This window comes from Bubalus kerabau, chromosome 16 (genome assembly GCF_029407905.1).
Source record: "Bubalus kerabau isolate K-KA32 ecotype Philippines breed swamp buffalo chromosome 16, PCC_UOA_SB_1v2, whole genome shotgun sequence".
NCBI lineage: Eukaryota > Metazoa > Chordata > Mammalia > Artiodactyla > Bovidae > Bubalus > Bubalus kerabau.
In genome coordinates, this window is record NC_073639.1 from 25,494,529 (window position 1) to 25,515,245 (window position 20,717).

At 38.7% G+C, this 20,717-nt stretch overlaps 1 long non-coding RNA gene across 4 annotated transcripts in view; it reads left to right on the top strand.

The window, feature by feature from the left end:
• The window catches only part of LOC129629733 (uncharacterized), a 93,149-nt gene that overhangs the window by 16,053 nt on the left and 56,379 nt on the right, over positions 1–20,717 (top strand). For all 4 annotated transcript variants that reach the window (XR_008703328.1, XR_008703326.1, XR_008703329.1 and 1 more), the window contains exon 2: positions 1,673–1,766. This is a non-coding gene — a long non-coding RNA (uncharacterized LOC129629733). The remainder of the gene's footprint in view (positions 1–1,672; positions 1,767–20,717) is intronic.

The window sequence follows — 20,717 nt, forward strand, 5'->3', positions numbered from 1 at the left end:
GTTTTTGTGCCAGTATGATACTGTCTTGATTATTGTAGCTTTGTAGTATAGTCTGAAGTTGAAGAGCCTGATTCCTCTAGCTCTGTTTTCCTTTCTCAAAATTGCTCTGGTTATTTGGGGTCTTTTATGTTCCCATATGAATTGTAAAGTTTTTTGTTCTAATTCTGTGAAAAATGCCATTGGTAATTTGTTAGTGGTTTACATTTGTTAGGTAGGAAGTTAGGCATGAGCAATGAGGGATGGCCTAGCCAAAAAGGATGCAAGCTAATCTTTAAACCCACAGTGAAAGTCACTTAGTCATGTCCGACTCTCTGCATCCCCATGGACTCTACAGTCCATGGAATTCTCCAGGCCAGAATACTGGAGTGGGTAGCCTTTCCCTTCTAAAGGGGATCTTCCCAACCCAGGGATCAAACCCAGGTCTCCCACATTGCAGTCAGATTCTTTACCAGCTGAGCCAGAAGGGAAGCCTGAGAATACTGAAGTGAATAGCCTATCCTTTCTCCAGCAGATCTTCCTGACCCAGGAATCAAACCGGGATCTCCTGCACTGCAGATGGATTCTTTACCAACTGAGCTATCAGGGACTTTTCCAAATCCCACACATGCACCCTAGGCACACAGTAGATACAAACTAACCATGGGGGCTTCCTCAGGTAACCTTAGGAGCTAAGAGCCCATTAAGCATTCATAAACATTATACATGTATGGCATCCGGTCCCATCACTTCATGGGAAATAGATGGGGAAACAGTGGAAACAGTGTCAGACTTTATTTTTGGGGGCTCCAAAATCACTTCGGATGGTGACTGCAGCCATGAAATTAAAAGACGCTCACTCCTTGGAAGGAAAGTTATGACCAACCTAGATAGCATATTCAAAAGCAGAGACATTACTTTGCCAACAAAGGTTCATCTGGTTTTTCCTGTGGTCATGTATGGATGTGAGAGTTGGACTGTGAAGAAGGCTGAGTGCTGAAGAATTGATGCTTTGGAACTGTGGTGTTGGAGAAGACTCTTGAGAGTCCCTTGGACTGCAAGGAGATCCAACCAGTCCATTCTGAAGGAGATCAGCCCTGGGATTTCTTTGGAAGGAATGATGCTAAGGCTGAAACTCCATTACTTTGTCCACCTCATGCAAAGAGTTGACTCATTGGAAAAGACTCTGATGCTGGGAGCGACTGGGGGCAGGAGGAGAAGGGGACGACAGAGGATGAGATGGCTGGATGGCATCACTGACTCGATGGACGTGAGTCTGAGTGAACTCAGGGAGTTGGTGATGGACAGGGAGTCCTGGCGTGCTGCGATTCATGGGATTGCAAAGAGTTGGACACGACTGAGCGACTGAACTGAACTGAACTGAATAACAGACTAAATTACGGGAAGACATACACTACAGGGCCTTTTGTTATGAAACTTGAAATTGTCAGTCGGTCTTAAGCATATGCCTGTTTGCATTCCTTCTCTTGATTGGTGGTGCATACAAGCCCTGTTTTTGTACAGGGCACAGCCAAAAGGAGGAGATGGGAAGTATGAAAAGGGGGAAGCCAAGAGAAATCTTTTCGATGACTCTTGGGGTCAGCCTGCTCCCATGTCTTGGGATTGTCTAACAATAAAGGTCTGTTTGCCTGAGCTGAACTGAGTTGTAGCTTGTCTGTTGTTTTAAACCTTTTAGTCCGTCATTGCAACTGTCGTGACAAGAACTGAGGAAGACAAATCAACCTGATGTTTGGTGCCATGAAACAGATCGCTGACTGCCTCCAGATAAGGTAAGGGTCCTTGCCCTATCGCTCGAAGGACCTTGATTTCCGCTGAACTGATCTAACACACTGAATCTGTAAATTGCTTTGCAGTAAAATCATTTTCACAATATTGATTCTTCCCATCTAAGAACATGGTATACTTCTCCATCCGTTTGCATCATCTTTGATTTCTTTTATCAGTGTTTTATAGTTTTCTGAGTACAGGTCTTTTGCATCCTTAGTTAGCTTTACTCCTAGGTATTTTATTCTTTTTCTTGAGATGATAAACAGGATTTTTAACTTAATTTCTCTATCTTATCTTTTGTTGTTAGTGTATAAGAATACAGGACACTTCTGTACACTAATTTTGTGTCCTGAAAATTTATTAAATTCATTGATTAGCTATAGTAGTTTTCTGGGAGCATCTTGAGAGTTTTCTGTGTATAGTATCTTGCCATCTGCAAACAGTGATAGTTTTACTTCTTTTCCAATTTGAATTCATTTTCTTTCTTTTTTTCTTTGATTGCTGTGGATAGAACTTTTATAGTGGAGAGAGTGGGCATCCTTGTATTGTTCCTGACCTTAGAGGAAATGCTTTCAGTTTTTCACTGTTGAGAATGATGTTAGCTGTAGGTTTGTCATATATGGCTTTTATTATGTTGAGGTAGGTTCTCTTTATGCTCACTTTCTGGAGAGTTTTTATCATAAATTGGTATTGAGTTTTTTCATAACGTTTTCTGCATCTATTGAGATGATCATACTTTTTGTTTAATTTGATAATATGGTGTATCACATTGATTGATTTCTGTATATTGAAGAATCCTTGCATCCCTGGTATAAATCCCACTTAGTCATGGTGTACAATCCTTTTAGTGTGTTGTTGGATTCTGTTTGCTAGCATTTTGTTGAGGATTTTTGCATCTATGTTCATTGGTGATATCAGTCAGTAATTTTATTTGTGATATCTCTGGGCAATGGTGGCCTCATAGAGCAAGTTTGTGAGTCCCTCCCTCTGAAATGTTTTTGAAAGAGTTTTGAGAGGATGGGTGTTAGCTTTTCTCTAAATGTTTGATAGAATTCACCTGTGAACCCATCTAGTCCTGGACTTTTGTTTGTGGGAAGATTTTTTTTTTTAATTTTATTTATTTACTTTTGGCTGAGCTGGGTCTTCATTGCTTCATTGGGCTTTTCTGTAGTTGTGGCTGGTAGGGGCTATTTAGTCGTGATGCACAGGCTTCTCACTGTGGTGCCTTCTTTTGTTGGGGAGCACAGGCTTTAGGCATGCAGGTTTCAGTAGTGCTCCTGGGCTCTAGAGTACAGGCTCAGTAGTTATGCCTGGAATTAGTTGCTCCACCTGCAATTAACTGCAGGTGAGACCTTCCTGGATCAGGAATCGAACCTGTGTCTCCTGCATTGGCAGGTGGATTCTTTACCACTTAGCCTCCAGGGTAGCCCCAATTTTTTATTTTTATTTCAAGATAAAACAAACCAGAATGCATGTGTGCATGCTCAGTCAATTCAGTCATGTTTCTGTGGGAAGATTTTTAATTTGAATTTCATAACTGTGATTAGTCTGTTTATATTTTCTGTTTCTTTCTGATTTAGTCTTCGAAAATTGTACCTTTCTAAGAATTTGTCCATTTCTTCCAGATTGTCCATTTTATTGGTATATAGTTGCTTCTAGTAATCTTTTATGATCCTTTATCTTTCTGTGGTGTCAGTTGTAATTTCTCCTTTTTCATTTCTAATTTTATTGATCTGAGTTCTCTTCCCCTCTTTTTTTTTTCTTTATGAGTCTGGCTAAAGGGTTATCAATTTTGTTTATCTTCTCAAAGAACCAACTTTTTTATTGATCTTTTTTATTATTTTTTTTCATTTCTGTTTCATTTATTTCTGCTCTGATCTTTATGATTTCTTTCCTTCTAACTTTATTGTTGTTGTTCTTTTTCTTTCTCTAGTTGCTTTAGGTGTAAGGTTAGCTTGCTTATTTGAAGTTTTTCTTGTTTCATGAGCTGAGGTTGAATTGCTATAAACTTCCCTCTGAGAACTGCTTTTTGTTGTATCCTTTATGTTTTGGGTCATTGTTTTTTCATTTTTATTTGCTCTGATGTATTTTTTTTACTTCCTTTTTATTTCTTCAGTGATCTCTTGGTTATTCAGAATGCACTGTTTAGCCTCCATGTATTTGTGTTCTTTATAGTTTTTTTTTTTTTTCCTGTAATTGATTTCTAATCTCATAGTGTTATAGTCAGAAAAGATGTTTGATACAATTTCAGTTTTCTTAAACTTACCAAGGCTTGATTTGTTACTCAAGATGTGATTCTGAAGGATGTTCTCTGTGCACTTGAGAAAAAAGTATATTCTGTTTTTGAGTGGGATGTTCTATAAATATCAATTAAATATATGTAATCTGTTGTGCCATTTAAAGCTCTTACTTATTTAATTTCTGCCTGGCTGATCTGTCCATTGGTATAAGTGGGGTGTTAAAGTCCCCCACTATTATGGTGTTACTGTCGGGTTCCCCTTGTTGGCTGTTGTTATTTGACTTAGGTATGGAGGTGGTCCTGCATTGACTACAGAAGTATTTATTACTGATGTATTTTCTTCCTGGATTGACCTCTTGATCATTATTATGTATTATGTATTATGACCTTTATCTCTTGTCATAGTCTTTATTTTAAAGTCTATTTTGTCTGATATGAGCATTGCTATTCCAGCTTTCTTTTGCTTTCCATTGACATGGAATATCTTTTTATGTGCCCTTGCTTTCAGTCTGTATGTGTCCATAGCTCTGAAATGGGTCTCTTGTTTCCATTCAGCCAGTCTGTGTCTTTTTGGTTGGAGCACTTATTCCATTTAAATTCAATGAAATTATAGATGTTTACATTCCTATTACCATTTTCTAAATTGCTTTGGATTTGTTTTTGTGGGTCTTCTTTTGTTTTTCCTGTCTAGAGAAGCTCTTTTAGCATTTTTTTTTTTTAAACTGGTTTGGTGGTGCTGAATTCTCTTAGCTTTTTGCTTGTTTGTAACGGTTTTTATTTTCTGTCCATTCTGAATGAAAGCCTTGCTGGGTAGAGTCATCTTGGTTGTAGATTTTTCCATTTCATCACTTTAAATATATTCTGCCACTCCCTTCTGGCTGGCAGAGTTTCTGCTGAAAAATCAGCTGATAACCGTATGAGGATTCTCTGGTATGTTATTTGTTGCTTTTAATATTATTTCTTTGAATTTAATTTTTGTTTGATTCGTTTGTGTCTTGGCGTTTTTCTCCTATGGTTTGTCCTGTGTGGGACTCTCTGCAGTTCCTGAACTTGCATGTTGTTGTTGTTGTTTTTTTTCTTCCTTTCCCATTTTAGGGAAGATTTTTACTCTGATCTCTTCATGTATTTTCTCTAAACATTTCTTTTTTTTTTCCCTGGGGCCCCTGAAATTCAAATGTTGGTGTGTTTAATGTTGTCCTAGATGTCTCTGAGACTGTCCTCAATTTTTTTCATTCTTTTTTGATTTTTCTGCTCCACAGCAGTCATTTCCACCATTCCATTTTGCAGCTCACATACTCATTCTCCTGCTTCAGTTATTTTGCTATTGATTACTTCCAGTGTATTTTTCATTTCAGTTATTGTGTTTTTCATCATTGTTGTTCTCGAGTTCTTCCAAATTTTGTGCTTAGTTGTGTCCGACTGTATGCAACCCTATGGACTGTAGCCCACCAGGCTTCTCTGTCCGTGGGATTTTTCCAAACAAGAGTACTGGTGTGGGTTGCCAGTATTCTTTGGGCAGAGGATCTTCCCAACCCAGGAAGATCTTCTCCTGGGGTCTTCCTGACCCAGGGAATCAAACCTCCCAGTCTCTTGTGTCTGCTGCATGGGCAGGCAGATTCTTTATCATTAGCACCACCTGGGAAGCCCTTGCTAGTTCTTCTAGGTCCTTGATAAACATTTCTTGTATTTTCTCCGTCTGAGCCTCCACTTTTTCCAGGATTTTTAATAATCTTTACCATCATTTCTCTGAATTCTTTTTCATGTGGGTTGCCTATTTCCTTTTCATTTATTTGGTCTTGTAGGTTTTTACCTTGATCCTTTGTAAAATCTTTTTTGTCATTTCATTTTGTTTGATGGGGGAGGAGGTGGGGCTGTGTTCCTGTCTTACTGCTTGTATGGCCTGAGGCATTCAGCACCATTTGCAGGGGGTTGGGTAGGGCCGGATCTTGGTGCTGAGATGGGGCCTTCCAGGAGACTCCACTCTGATTAGCATTCCCTGATGTGTGAGGTTCTCTGTGAGTCCAGGGGGCTGAGCGTGGCACTCCCGTCACAGGAGCTCAGCCCTGACCACTGGCCTGGGAATCAAGATTCTACAAGCTATGTGGTCTGCAAGGAAAAAAACATGGCAGAGCAATAGCAAAAGAATAGGAAGTAAAATAAAATTAGAAAACTTAAAAATATATTAGAAAAAATAAAAATATAAGTGAAACAACAAGAGAAAACAACCATAACAGCAAAAAAAAAAAAAAAAAAAAAAGGGCCAGAAAAGGCCTTGGCTGTAGGGGGCAGGGGCTTAGATGGGACTGGGACCCTAGGTGCAGGGCCAGAGGACCAGAAAAGGTCCTCCTTAGGAGAGTGTGTGGGGGCAGGTCTTAGACTCAGTGTGCCCAGAGGGGTCCTCAGAGGGCTGAGGCTTAGGCCTGGGACCCCAGCAGCCTCGCCAGGCCTGAGCTGACAAGGAGAATGCTGGCCACACTCCCCTCTGATCCTCCAACCCCTTGAAAGTGTTTTCCATCCCCAGTGGTGTGCTTACTGTGAGTGAGTCACTCTGAGCTTGGGAAGCCCTCCCTTCCTCTAACTGCCTCTTGGGGGCACCAGTCCCGTCTTGCTTTTACCTTTCTCCCACTCTCAGGGCTGTTAAATGGCAGAGGTTCAGGCCCAGCACCTCAGAAGGATCTCCCCAGGGCTTAAGTGATGAGGAAGGAGATGGTGGCCCTGTTTCCTTCTGATCTTCCATTCTTCTATAGGTCTCCCCCCATCCTAGCTGAGTCCCTTGCGATGAGTGGACCTCCCTAAGTGTGGAAACCCCTCCCCTCCCCCACTGCCCATCAGGGCCACTGGTCCCATCCCAGCTCCACTTCTCTCCCATGACCATATCCTACCTGGTGATGTGGAGGCACCTCCCATCCCCTTAGGTGTCTGAGGTCCCCTACCTGTACCTGGTAAATGCCCTGGTTATGAGGAGACAGGTACTGCACAGCCTCTTATTCTGCCATCTTGACTTTGCCCCCATTGGAGAGATTGTTTTAGACAGATGTTTCTAAAACATAAAATTATTCTTACAGTTTACCAAAAAGTTCTTACCCCAGTTACATTTACTTAAAAATTTAATATCCGGTTATTTTCCCTGTTGACAGACATTATAACTGAAAAAAAAATATGCACTTACAGATTACCAGTAACTCTAGGTATAATGAAAGTATACTTAACATTGATGACTCTAAAGACAGATCTATATTAATTAAACCCATAAGTTTAAGCTAGACAAGTTAATTTCTGTAGAACCAGAGATCTCATAGGTTTCTGTCTGAATTTAAAATGCCCCTCTTTTTTTCCTTTAGTCTGAGGGGACTGCAGATGAATCATTTAGTTCCTGAGAGTCCAGGCAGAATAGTTACATTATGGAGTCTGAGGAGGGAAAAATGCAAGGGCCTGTCATTTCTTTTCCTTCTTTAAAATACCAAGAAACCCAAGGCTGGAGTCTCAGGCAGTCTGGACTGTGTTTGTATTTCAAGGCTAAAGTGTTCCACCACACCCAGAATGTCAGCAGAGGGTTGCAGGAGAAGTTGGACAGACAGAAAACTGCAACACAAACAAATATACCAATTATAAAACTTAAAAACACAGCAAAATGTTTTTAGGTCACAGGTGACAAGAGTGCAGTCATGAGGACCGAGAGAGATAAAAGGAGAAGAGACAGAAAACATTGAAAAAGAGAAGGAGTGAAATTATCATTTCAGCCTAATCCCCATAGCTGTCTATTCTGGCACCAACCTACATGCTTCTAGAAAGGGCCCAGAGAAGGAGAGAGCACTCTGCCCACTGCCCACCAGGGTAATCAAGCCCAGAAACCAGCCAGCTGTATGTCTTCTGTGGGACTCTCACCAACTCATACACCAGTATATAGAAATCTGCTACTTTAGCCTGTTCCTAATGCAGCTTTTCTTGGTGGCAGGAAAATAAAAGTGAGAATATTGGAACAATTGGACTTCCAACCACTACATGATATGAGGTTTAAATTTCTATCTCTCTCATATGTTTCCAGTCAGGAGAGCCCACTGGATCAAGGTCTGCATAGTGTGAAGTGAGCCTCTCTCACTTCTGCTTGTGACCCATCAAGGTGAGCCATTTGCAGGCTGAAAGAATCAGGTCTCATAAGCTGAGGGGAGTGATACTGTAGCTGCCCAATATCCACAATCTCAGAAGGATAGGACAGAAGTAGGAGAGGACAGAGAGAGAAGTAGAGAAATTTCAGGAAAGGGAAAGGGACAACGGGGAAAGGGAATATGGTAAGAGATAAAGAACAGATTGGAGGGGAAAAGCATTGCCTGAATGAGAGTACTGAAGCCCCCAGGGGCCAGGAAGACATACTTACCAAACGTGGTGATGCTAACAAGAGATTCAGGTCCCTGCTTGCTACCCACAGGAAGCTGCATTCAGTGGTCCAAGAGGTGCCAAACTCTCTCCCCAGAAGGGGATAAGCCCCACATTGGGTGCCACAGAATATGTTACTGACCAGGGTTCTTGGCCTTCTTAATCAATAGAAATTGATCAGAGGCCAGACAAGAAATTAAGGCAAGGCTTTTTGGGGGCCCCAGCTGCAGCAGAGGTGGGGAAAGGGTGAGAACAACAGGTCCCTTGCTTGCTTGCTGACTCACTTCTTAGGGTGTAACTTACTGTTCTTTTTCAAACTTCATGAGGTGGAAGTTTAGATCCTTGATTTTCAGCCTTTCTTGTTTAATAATTACATTCAAATCTATAAAAAAATTTCCATGTAAGCATGGTTCATCTGTATCACACAAATTTTGATATAACATACTTTCATTATCATTCAGTTAAAAATATTTCCTATTTTTAATCATAGTGTTTTCTTTTGTTAGGTAGTTAGAATAGGAAAATGGTCCAGAATGGTGGTGGCTAAAAGACAAGGAAGGGAAAAGCCTGCAAAAATAGAACACAGGAAGGTCCAAGGACCAGAGTGAGGACCTCAGATAGAACAAACAGCACTCCTGGATAGCCCAGTTTACATAGGGCAGGCCCAGGGGGAGGAGCCAGAATTGGGCTGGGGGCCTCTCTTTTTGCATCTTTTGGGTCTGCAGGCCGTCAGGCCTCGAGGATGTATTTTCCTTTACTTTCTAAATAAAACTGAGCTGTAACATGGAGCTGTAACACTGGTCTGTCTGAGGGTTGTAAGGCTGGTCTGTCTGTCACTTCAAATTTTTGTTGCAAGGAAATTACAAACTCCCCCAACACTTTTGATCTACTTGTTTTTGAAACATATGTTGCTGAATTTCTAAATGCATGGAAATTTGTTTCTTTTTTTATTATTTTGTATTTACATTATGAGAATTTACTCTGTGTAACTTTGACCCTTTATCATTTTTAAAATTTACTCTTTTATGTCCTAGCATACACTTAAATTTTGGAAATATCCTGTGAATATTTGAAGAGTGTGCATTCTGTGGTCTTCTATTGAGGTGTCCACAAATGCCAAGTGGATGTATGACATGACTAAAAGTCAGTTTTGTTTATTGTATTGAGCAAATCTTCTTGCCTTTCTTTTTGTCAGAATGTCCAATCAGTTACTGGGAAATAATAAGTTTAAAAAACTCCTCCCATAAAGATGATTTTTCTTAATTCTCTTTTAGTTGCAATCTTTGCTTTAGGTATTTTGATGCTACTGTATGCATACTATTCTAGGTTATATTATCCAGTGCATGCTGCTAAGTCACTTCAGTCGTGTCTGACTCTGTGTGACCCCATAGATGGCAGCCCACAAGGCTCCCCCGTCTCTGGGATTCTCCAGGCAAAAACACTGGAGTGGGTTGCCATTTCCTTCTCCAATGCATGAAAGAGAAAAGTGAAAGTCAAGTCGCTCAGTTGTATCCGACTCTTAGCGACCCCATGGACTGCAACCTACCAGGCTTCTCTGTCCATAGGATTTTCCAGGCTAAAGTACTGGAGTAGGGTGCTCTTGCCTTCTCCAATCAAGTGCATAGAAATTTAAAATTATATGTTTCCAGTAATTTCAACATTGATCACTATAGAGAATCTTATTTTTGCTTTAGAACCTGTTTTGTATTATATGTTATTAAAACAGCACTAGCAGCTTTCTTTTGGAAAAAGTTTCTGTCATATCTTTTCCCTTCTTTTGCTTTCAACCTTCCTGTATCCTTATATTTGAGGGATGGTATGGGGAGGGAGGAGGATGGAGGGTTCAGGATGGGGAACACATGTATACCTGTGGCGGATTCATTTTGAGATATGGCAAAACCAATACAATATTGTAAAGTTAAAAAAATAAAATAAAATTTAAAAAAAAAATAAATAAACAAAATACATTCATTCAGTGTTTTTAAGACTGATAATCTTCTAAATGAAGCATTAGCTCGTTCATATTGTGAAGTTATTATATAATTATTTGGGTTTAAGTCTATTATGTTATTTGCTTTTTTGTTCTACTATTCTGCTTTTCCTTTTAATGCATTCTTTTTTGAAACATTACATTTTTGCTTATCTTCCCCTATTAACTAGCTTATTATATATTCACTTTTCTGTTATTCAGTTAGCAGTTATCCTGGAATTTACAAAGTCATACTGGATCTGTCAACCTTAATGTAAGGTAGTACTTTACCTCTTCCCAGGAAAAAAGCATGGATATTTAAACCACTTTGCCTGTCTTTAATTGGCCCAGTGGGTAGAGAATCCTCCCGCATTGCCGGAGATGTTGGAGATACAGGTTTGATCCCTGCATCTTGTGTTTGGGAAGATCCCTTGGAGGGGGAAATTGGCAACCCACTCCAGTATTCTTGCCTGAAAAGTCCCATGAAGAGAGGAGCCTGGCAGGCTGCAGTCCATGGGGTCACAAAGAGTGGGAACAACTGAACATGTGGCACACGCTGGTGGCATACTTTTCTTAGTTTTTGTTCTCTGAAAATGATTTCATTTTACTTCTACTTTGGAAAATTATTTTCTCTGGTTATTAAATTCTAGATCGGCAGCGTTTTTTCTTCTTCTAACATTTAGAGGGATCTTTTTCTATCATCTTTTGATTTTTTTCAATTTTGCTATGAATCAGCTCTCAGTCTTAGTATTGCTTCTTTGAAGATAATATGACTTTATTTTTCTTGCTGCTTTTATTATCTACTCTTTATTTTTGTTTTCAGTAGTTTTATTCTGGTATATCTAGGCATAGTTTTTTTTGTTGCTGTTTTGTTTGTTTGAACTTGCTTAGAAATTATTATGCTACTTAAGAAAAGACCTAGCAAATATCACTTTATATATAATTCCTATATGATGCATTTTTTTTATTCCTGGGAATCAAATTAAATGCATTTATTATCTCACATTTGTGTCTGTTTTCTCCTCATTTCTAATTTTACATCTCTGATTTTCATTTTGCATATTTTCTTCTTTTTTTTTCCAGTTTACTCTTTCAACTTATCGGTATATAACCAGACATTAACCACCACCCCCATCTATTGAGGTTTTAATTTTTAGTATTTATATTTAAAATTCCATTTGGCTTTTAAGAAACAATTCATGTTTATGAATGTAGTCTTTTGAATTATTGAAAAGTCTGTGTCTCATCAGTACATTATATGGATATTCTGTTAATTATATATTTTCCATTGATTCTTTTCCTTTTCAGACACGTCATTATTTTGTTTGGTTATTTTTGACTGAATTAGAAACTGTTGCTCAAAGAAAGTAAAAAAAATTGTTCCTCAAATAAAGTAAGCTTTTATTATTTATACAAGGAAAATATAACCTTATTCATAGTATCAAAATGCTTGTGTGTAGTGGTGTGATCTGAGACACACTTAAAAGTGTATCAATTCCCTAAATATGCACTCTCTATTACAAAGCTGAGACTCTCATTTCCTAAAAAATTATCATCCCTTAAGTCTCTTAGGTAGTACTTATCTTCTGTTGATTACATTATGCATTGGGATGATATTAATACAATAACAAGTGTCTTATTCCCTTTCAAGCTTGATCCTTTTATTACCACCTAGACTCCAGTCAAGTTATATTACTTACTTCTCAAACATATATGAAAGTTTCTTCTTCCCAGCCTAATTTTTATGTAAAGATTGAGAGCTTTTAACATATATTCATCCATCCATAGTCAACATATTTATTGAGTCACTATTATGCAAATAGTTCGATTGGCTGCTGGGAAGACAAAGATATAAAAAAAACACAGTGTCCATCCCCATGGAGCTTAAAGTATCTAATTCTGCTTGTCCTCTGTATATCTACTCAAAAATCTATAGCCATTTTTCAAGGTTAGTCATTGATGTTAAGGATTCCAGTATATTAAATTTCATGTCATTTTAAGATATAAAACTATTGGTAGTTTTGATGTGACATGATTATTTGCTCTGTAACTTCACTTGTTTGCTTTGATTCTTTCTCCAGTGCTTCGGCTGTCCTGTGCCCATTACCAATATCCTCACTTGCCAAGTTCCCTTCTTTCATCTTATTGTACAACCCTTTATACTATTATATCTTTTCTTCCAAAGAAAATGCTGAGCAAAGATGAGTTGTATGTAGTTTTCTGAAGCTCAACTTCTCTTTCAGAGGAGTTGAACAGATGTGACCGTAGGTAGAATCATCCCACTTGGTCTATCTAAAAAGGAAGCACAAATGGGCAGAGATGAGTAACTGCCCAGAGGCAAGATCCTGAGTGCTCCACTTAAGGTGGTTCAACACTGGAGGAAAGGACTAGAACAGATACAGTTATAATCCAGCTTCTATAGGCCCACAGTCTAAGATGAACTGAAGTTCAAAAAAGCAGCAAGATCAGCGAAAACAAATATTGCATATTGATAAATATGTAGTTTATATTCTGTACATATGTTTCTTCACAGTTCTTCAGTTTCCACCAGTAGTCTATTTATGGTCTTTACAGCCTTCCTCTACCTCATATTCCCAAAGCCAATAGTAAAGGCCTTAGGTTCTTGTTACAGAAACAGTCCAGGTTCAAGAAGTTGGGATAGAGACTGATGCTGGGAACCCTAAAGTCACATTCATAGGGATGCATGTCAAGGAAAGCTTTGTATAGAGCAGTTCAACTGGAAGAGTCATGCAATAACTTGATAGGAATCAGTTTTCATGAAATGTTTAAGTAGAGAACTGGTGTTAGCAAAAAAAGAAAAAGAGAGAGAGAGGAGAATTGGAGTTACTAAAAGCAGACTGCTCACTTACAGAGTTAATAAAGAAATGTGAAGCTAGCTAGACAATTGAGGGCAAGAAAAGGGTTTCTTTTGTTTCATTTTTTGTTTAACAGGAAAAATAACAGTGTATTTGCAAACTCATGGAAATAATACAGCAGAAAAGGAAAACTATCTGATGCAAAAAGAAAAGCTGCCCAAGTAATATGAGTATAAGAATATGTCATGCAGTGCACAAGTGGATGCTTAACCAAAGTCAAGAACAGAGACACTTCTTTTGTGGTGAAAGATAAAAAGTGGAGTATTTAGGCATGGATGCCATACAGGTAACATAATGTGGTTGTGATAGATTGATTTGAGATTGCTAATATTTTTTTGAAATAGGAAGTAAAATTATCAACTCAGGGTAAGAATTAGGTAGAAGATATTGGAGATTTGAAGAGAGTGGAAAGAGTGTTCAGCTAGGAGCATAAGTAAATAAGCTGTTATAATTTTGGCACAGTAGACATCATTAAAGTCAGTAAATACTAATTGTATGTGAGTTAATCAGCTGGTTATAGTTTTCAGTCACATTTAACTCTATAGAAAATAGGAGAGGAGTTAAAAAATTAATTAAGGTTATGATTTAGACAAGCAAGCCAAATTATGGAAGGGGGGACATTGGTGAAAAGTATGAGAAAGTGATGCTTATCACTGACTATGGAATTAAACTAGAAGTGACAACCTGATAGGACAGAATACATTGGAAAATTGAAAGAAACTAAATTCTGTAGGTTACACTGATGTGGAGGAACTGATGGAGTTAAATTTCTAGAGCAAGAGCTGGAAAAATGAGAGTTGGTGGAATAAAGAGTAGAAATTGAAACTAAGATTTTTCAGGAATTGTAGTTACTAGTAAAGACAAGATCTACAATGTGATCTGATCAGGGGAATAAATGGAATGGAGGTCAAGAAATGAAAGAGAGGAGGCCAAGAAGCTAATAAGTCAGGTTATTGGGAAAATAATGTACTAGAGTCTAGTACTAGTATATTGAAATAACCAGGAATAGTGATAGGGTTAGTGGTGGAGAGAGTGACAATGAGCCCGGTAATAAAAGGCCCAAGTTTCAGTGACCGGCTGCAAAGGAATGGGTTGGTAGAGTTTTATGGTAATAGAATCAAAGTTGGCTATTCTCACAGAAAAAGGGGTGAATGATTTAAATGGTTTAGCAGTTGAAATAAGAAGAGAACACACCTCAGTGTGATTTGCATATGAGAAGTCAGCATAAGAAGGACTGTTGTAAGGAAACTTAGACTTCAGCTTGAGCAAGAGGCAAAGGGCATGTTCTCAAAAGTGCCTGGTGTTATAAGAGATTTGCTGATGATAGGCAATGAGTTCCTAAATTCAGTCTAAAAGAATTTTGGGTTTGTTTTAAGGAAATGAAAGATTGATAAGAAATGTAATCAGAGGAGTGATCACCAGAGTGATCCCTAGAGTTGTAAGTGGATCAGAACCAGGGTATAATAGGTGCTAAGAGAATTCTGAGCGGCTTTTACTATCAGATAAACAGAAATAAAAGCCATGATGCAACCGGCCCTAATGGTCCCAAGGCAGACATTGGTGGCAAGCTGTGAATGTTGTGGAGAGTAAGAAGTGGGACTGTCGCCAGGCGCTCTTACTTTCTGCTGAGGGAAATAAGAAAGAAAAACAACAACAAAAAAAATTAAAGCAGAACATGCATCCTCTCAAAACACTGAAATAATTCAGGGGGAAAAGGAAAATTTTAAAGTACTCCTATTAATATGCTTAAAGTGTTTTACAAGTTTTTTGCATCTATATGAAAATATAAATGGGTGCTATAAAAGAAAGGCCTTCCCTTGTGGAATCTGCCTGCCATGATGTGAGAGACCTGGGTTCTATCCTGGGTTGGGAAGATCCCCTGGAGAAGGGAAAGGCTACCCACTCCAGTATTCTGGCCTGGAGAATTCCATGGACTGTTTAGTCCATGGAGTCTCAAAGAGTTGGACACGATTGAGCAACTTTCACTTTCATAGAAAGGAAACAACTCACTAAGCAAAAGAGTTCTTAGGTACTACAAATGATTTAAGAACTGACAGACTAGAAGATGTAACTGAAGGAAACTACAGAATATAGAGCAAAGAGGATAGAGTAAGCAAAATAGAAAATCAACTGAAAATTCAACTAAAAGACAAAAAGTAAGGAAGTTGAAACACCAGAGAATTATGGAGCTGCTATCCTGGCCAGGGGTGGGGCGGGGGGGGGGGGTGGAGATGAAATGCTAACCATAATTTTAAGTCAGTAATTTTACCATAGAAGAAAACCAGCAGATTGCAAAGAATCTGATAAAAGGCAGAATAGCTACAGCTTCTGAGACCTTCCCTGGTCTCTAGAAATTAGGATGCAATTTGCACAGTCTTTTAAAACAAACCCTGTTTAACTTCCCATACTTTGGAGTAAGACATTCAGAAGCACCCCTGAATAAAAAGTGGATGTAAAATATATCCACTTATAGGATATAGGACTAGAATCTGATTTCACAGTGTCTTCTTCTTGAAACTGGATTAAAATAATCTAGGATTCCTGTGTCTTTGTTGCCAGAGCAAATATGAATTCTCCCTGTTTTAATGTAATATCATTGTAGAGCTCAAATCTACATTTCTGTCCAGTAGAGTGTCCAAATTTCTAAATACATTCATAGAAAGCAAATGGAATTTTATTTTCTGGGATCCTTGCTAATCAATATTCCAAACTATTTGGGATATATCTGAACAGGTGTTTTGATTTAACTAGCATATCTACCAACATGTAGTATAGTGTCTTATTCTGGTTGCTGCTGCTGCTGCTAAGTTGCTTCAGTCGTGTCCGACTCTGTGCGACCCCATAGACGGCAGCCCACCAGGCTCCCCTGTCCCTGGGATTCTCCAGGCAAGAACACTGGAGTGGGTTGCCATTTCCTTCTCCAATGCATGTAAGTGAAAAGTGAAAGTGAAGTCGCTCAGTTGTGTCCGACTCTTCGTGACCCCATGGACTGCAGCCCACCAGGCTCCTCCATCCATGGGGTTTTCCAGGCAAGAGTACTGGAGTGGGGTGCCATCACCTTCTCTGCTTATTCTGGTTAGGAACAAATTATTTAGTAAACTCGGATAGTGCCTTCAGAAATAGTCATTGTCCGTTGATCAAAAGAAAGCTTCCTTTTCATTGTAGGATGCCGCCACACTGAGGAAGAAGGGAATTTTGGAACTAGATGGCACAGCTGCACAAGGCATTAACAGCAGCAGCAAGAGACTGGAGTGGCAGGTGCAACTGGCTAGAAATTGGGAAAGGCATGCTGTGCTATTTGTAGAGAAAGGTTCAATCCATACCCTTACCCATCCTGGAGACAAACTGGGTTTGTTGCAAATTAATAGACAAAGCCTATAAATTGGATATAGTCCAGAAAAGGTTGGAGAAACAGTGAGTTCAAAAATCAAAGCAAGGGACTGGAAGTTACTGGGAAGCTAAGCTGTTTCTGTAGGTTTTGAGTGGAGAATTAGTTGTTTGTCACTTGCTATATTGTATTTCCTGTAAGAAAGTTTCAGCTGTGCAAAGACATTAAGTCCATATTAAGAAAGATGCGTTGCTTTTCTTCTGTATTTAACATCTTATCTGTAAACCTGAGTTGAACATATCATTAAAAAGAGTTATTAATCTCTGAAATATTCTAAATATAATATTACAGTTCTCGGGAACAGAAGGAAGGAGGGTAGGAGGGAAGGAGAGACAGAAAAAATTTTAGTTCTTTAGGATTTTGTTGTTGGCTTAGTCACTAAGTTATCTCTGACTCTTTTGAGACCTCATGGACTGTAGCCTGCCAAGTCCTCTGTCTATGGCATTTCCCAAGCAAGAATACTGGAGTGGGTTGCCATTTCCTCTTCCAAGGCAACTTCCTGACCCAGGGGTCAAACTCACGTCTCCTGCATTGGCAGGCAGATTCTTTACCACTGAGCCAACCGTCAAGGAAACCTCTTTAGTATTTCAGGCCAGCATATCTTCTCTGCTGATGCAAGTAATAATAGTATTGCTTTGAATCTTGAATTCCCCAATTTTTATTCTCTTCAAGTACAGTAATTATTTTTATGAAATTATATGTTTATATGTAAGAATGAAAGGTGAAAATGACTATTTTTGAAACAGCATCTAATGTTGAAAGTGAAAACTGAAAGGAACTTGTCAATATTTTAAGTATTTGAAATGAATACTATTATACAGGGTTGATTTATAGAGTTTTATTTTGGGATATTTCATTGTGATAATTTATTAGAAACTTTTATACATTGGAATAGTTTAAGAAGCATATTGATTACTTGGTAGTTAAGTATATATAAAAGATCTTGAGTATCATTTGAAATTAACACTTAATGGGTGATACATTATTGGGTAGCCTTTACTATATCATACATATTTATGTGCAATATTTATTGATCTTCCTTCCTTTTTTCTATGAGTTACTCTCTCCCATTTTCCATGCCTTCTTAGAGAATCTCAACATATATATATAGCCTTTTTGGAAACCATGCACTGTTGGTTAAACTATATCATGGAATTCTTGAGAATAAACAAATTAGTTTCAGTTACTTTGAAGAGTATTTTTGAGGCATGTTAAACCAAGAGTGTGTCAGTAAATGTTTAGAATCTATTTTTAAAATAGTATAATATTAAGGGAAAGGTGAGTCACTGGCTTTATGTACCTTTAAAGCAGAAATTTAAAAATATCTCTGTAGGTGGATTCTCTTTAAAGTAATGACCTGTGTTCTCTTGGTCCTTGGGGAAGTTTAACTGAGTATGGATGTGAATGTATACGTACATGTGTATGAGTTGTGTTTAAGCAGGGGGCCGTCTGCATTACACATACCTCTTAGCTTGTAAAATGCTCTTCTGCTTAAAAATTTCTCATAGGTCCCCAGGCAATGGCAATGTGTTTAGGATAAGTGAAGTGAACTTGCTCAGTCGTGTCCGACTCTTTGCAACCCCATGGACTGTAGTCTACCAGGCTCCTCAGTCCATGGAATTTTCCAGGCAAGAATACTGGAGTGGGTTGCCAAGAATCCTAGCCCTAGTTCAGATTTAGTCCTTGCAACTAAGAGGGGATAATGAATGGAACTCTCACTCTCAACGCTTTTGCGTCTCATTAGGGCTTCCTTTGTGGCTCAGCTGGTAAAGAATCTGCCTGCAATACAGGAAACGTGGGTTTGATCCTTGGGTTGGGAAGATCCCCTGGAGAAGGGAAAGGCTACCCACTCCAGTATTCTGGCCTGGAGAATTCCATGGACTGTATAGTGCACGAGGTCGCAGAGTCAGACATGACTGAGTGACTTTCACTTTCAATTTTCTGTAGTTATAAAGTAAGCAGAATTATACCCCGAGATTGTTGTTATGCTAAAATGAGACACCATTAAAGTGCAATTCCTGGTACTAAGTTCATGCTTAATAAATGTTAGAGGAAACAGAAATATATATATATTTTCATGTGTAAACAGTGTCAGTTGTATTTCCTTACCACATAAAGATAGAAGTGACTGGTGAAAGCTAGAACTGACCCCCCCACACACACATATTTCTGTGGGTTTTGTTGGTTCATTAATTGGTTGCTATTTTAACATTTCATCTTTGAGTGATAGTTGTTTCCTCTGAGGGTAGCTTTCTTTAGTAGGGAAAGACTAAGTTTAACTTCTGAGTGAAAGAGAAAATTAGGAGAAAGCCAGTTTACTCCTGAAAATGGTCAGCTTGGTTTCTTTGCCCAAACACCCTCTGTTAGAGGAAGCACTGGAGAAGGCCCTTCAAAGTCTGTACACATCAACCTAGACTGGGGCTGATGGGCATCCACAGGGAAACCCGGCGGCAGTCTGGTGAAGTGTGCTCAGTGCCTGGTGGAGCGATGTTTCCGTCTGCCTCTAGAAGGCGCTGTCCCAGTGCCCCTCGCAGCCTGTATGACTGCGAGGTACCCAAGGAACTGGAGCACTTGCTTCCAGCAAACTGAGGAGCATAACTCCAGGTAACTAGACTCAAAGAATGCTCAAGGATTTCTTAAAGCCCAGCTTCATATAGTGCTGCATAACTGCCAATTACTGGGAAACCATAAGAGGAGAAAACCAGATGTTCAGCAAGCACATTGAGTAGGTAATTTAGACTTTGGACAAGGAATTCTTGTTGATTCAGTTTCATTTCATTCAAAACTGTGAATTTGTTTAAATTGGTATCTCATATCCTCCTCTATCACTACCACAGGATTTACACTGTATTTTACACAGTGCCCACTATAGAACATTTTGTTTGAGATGAGTAAATTTCCTAGGAAATGTGTCTGTAATGATAATGATTGCTTAAAATTAGTCCTTTCTACCCATCTTTACCTGAGAATAATAGAGTACCAACAGTAAACTTAATCTTTTTAAAATTTGTCACCTGGCTTTTTCAAAGCAAACAACATTGACATAATGCTTAATACTTATTCTGATCACTGTTTACTTTAAACTGTCAAACAAGATTAGCTCTATAACTGCATCACTTACTGGTATGTCCTATTGTTTAGTGTTCATATTTAAATATTGTATTTATAATGCTTTCTATATGCAGTCTCGGAGCTGTTTAATTTCTAGTCTTGAAATTAGAAACTTGAATTTATCCTTGATCCTTCTGTCACCCTCAGTTCACAATCACTATTCATAAAATTATTTATTCCACTCTACCATTTTAGTATCACTGGAGATAGTTCTAGAATAAATTCCCATGAAGACTAATTTGCATTTATAGTAGAGTCCTCTAATTCCTTTTAATTGTATATTCCTTAAATCTAGCTCTCACACCTACACTAGAGCAGTTGATTAAAAAAAAAATCAAGTACCATTTTTTCAGTCATTCTGTGATGTATGACATAATTGACCTCTTATTTTGTGATTTTGGGAAATATAATTCATTTATCAGGAGGAGGGAGAGGTCCATAATTCAACAAACAAAGGTGAAAGTCTCTTAGTTGTGTCCGACTCTTTGCAACCCCATGGACTGTACGGTCCAGGGAATTTTCTTGGCCAGAATTCTGGAGTGCATAGCCTTTTCCTTCTCCAGGGGATTTTCCCAGCCCAGGGATTGAATCCAGGTCTCCCACATTGCAGGCGGGTTCTTTACCAGCTGAGCCACAAGATGAAGCCCAAGAATACTGGAGTGGATAGCCTATCCCTTCTCTAAGGGCTCTTCCCAACTCAGGAATCTAACTGGGGTCTCCTGCATTGCAGGGGGATTCTTTGCCAACTGAGCTATAAATCAGATTTGATTAAGGCTGTTCATCGTATAAAATTCTATTGAGTCAAATTTGCTCATCTCTTTCTCTCTTTGATTTCGTCTTTGAAATCTCTCCAACTCTTTTCACCACCACTGATTTCAGCACACACGTAACTACCAACCCATGCCAGAAAATACATGCACCAAAAGCGCTGATCTGCTTTATTTCTCTGAGAACATCTTGTTATTTGTATATACCGTATTCCTTTTCTTACTATTG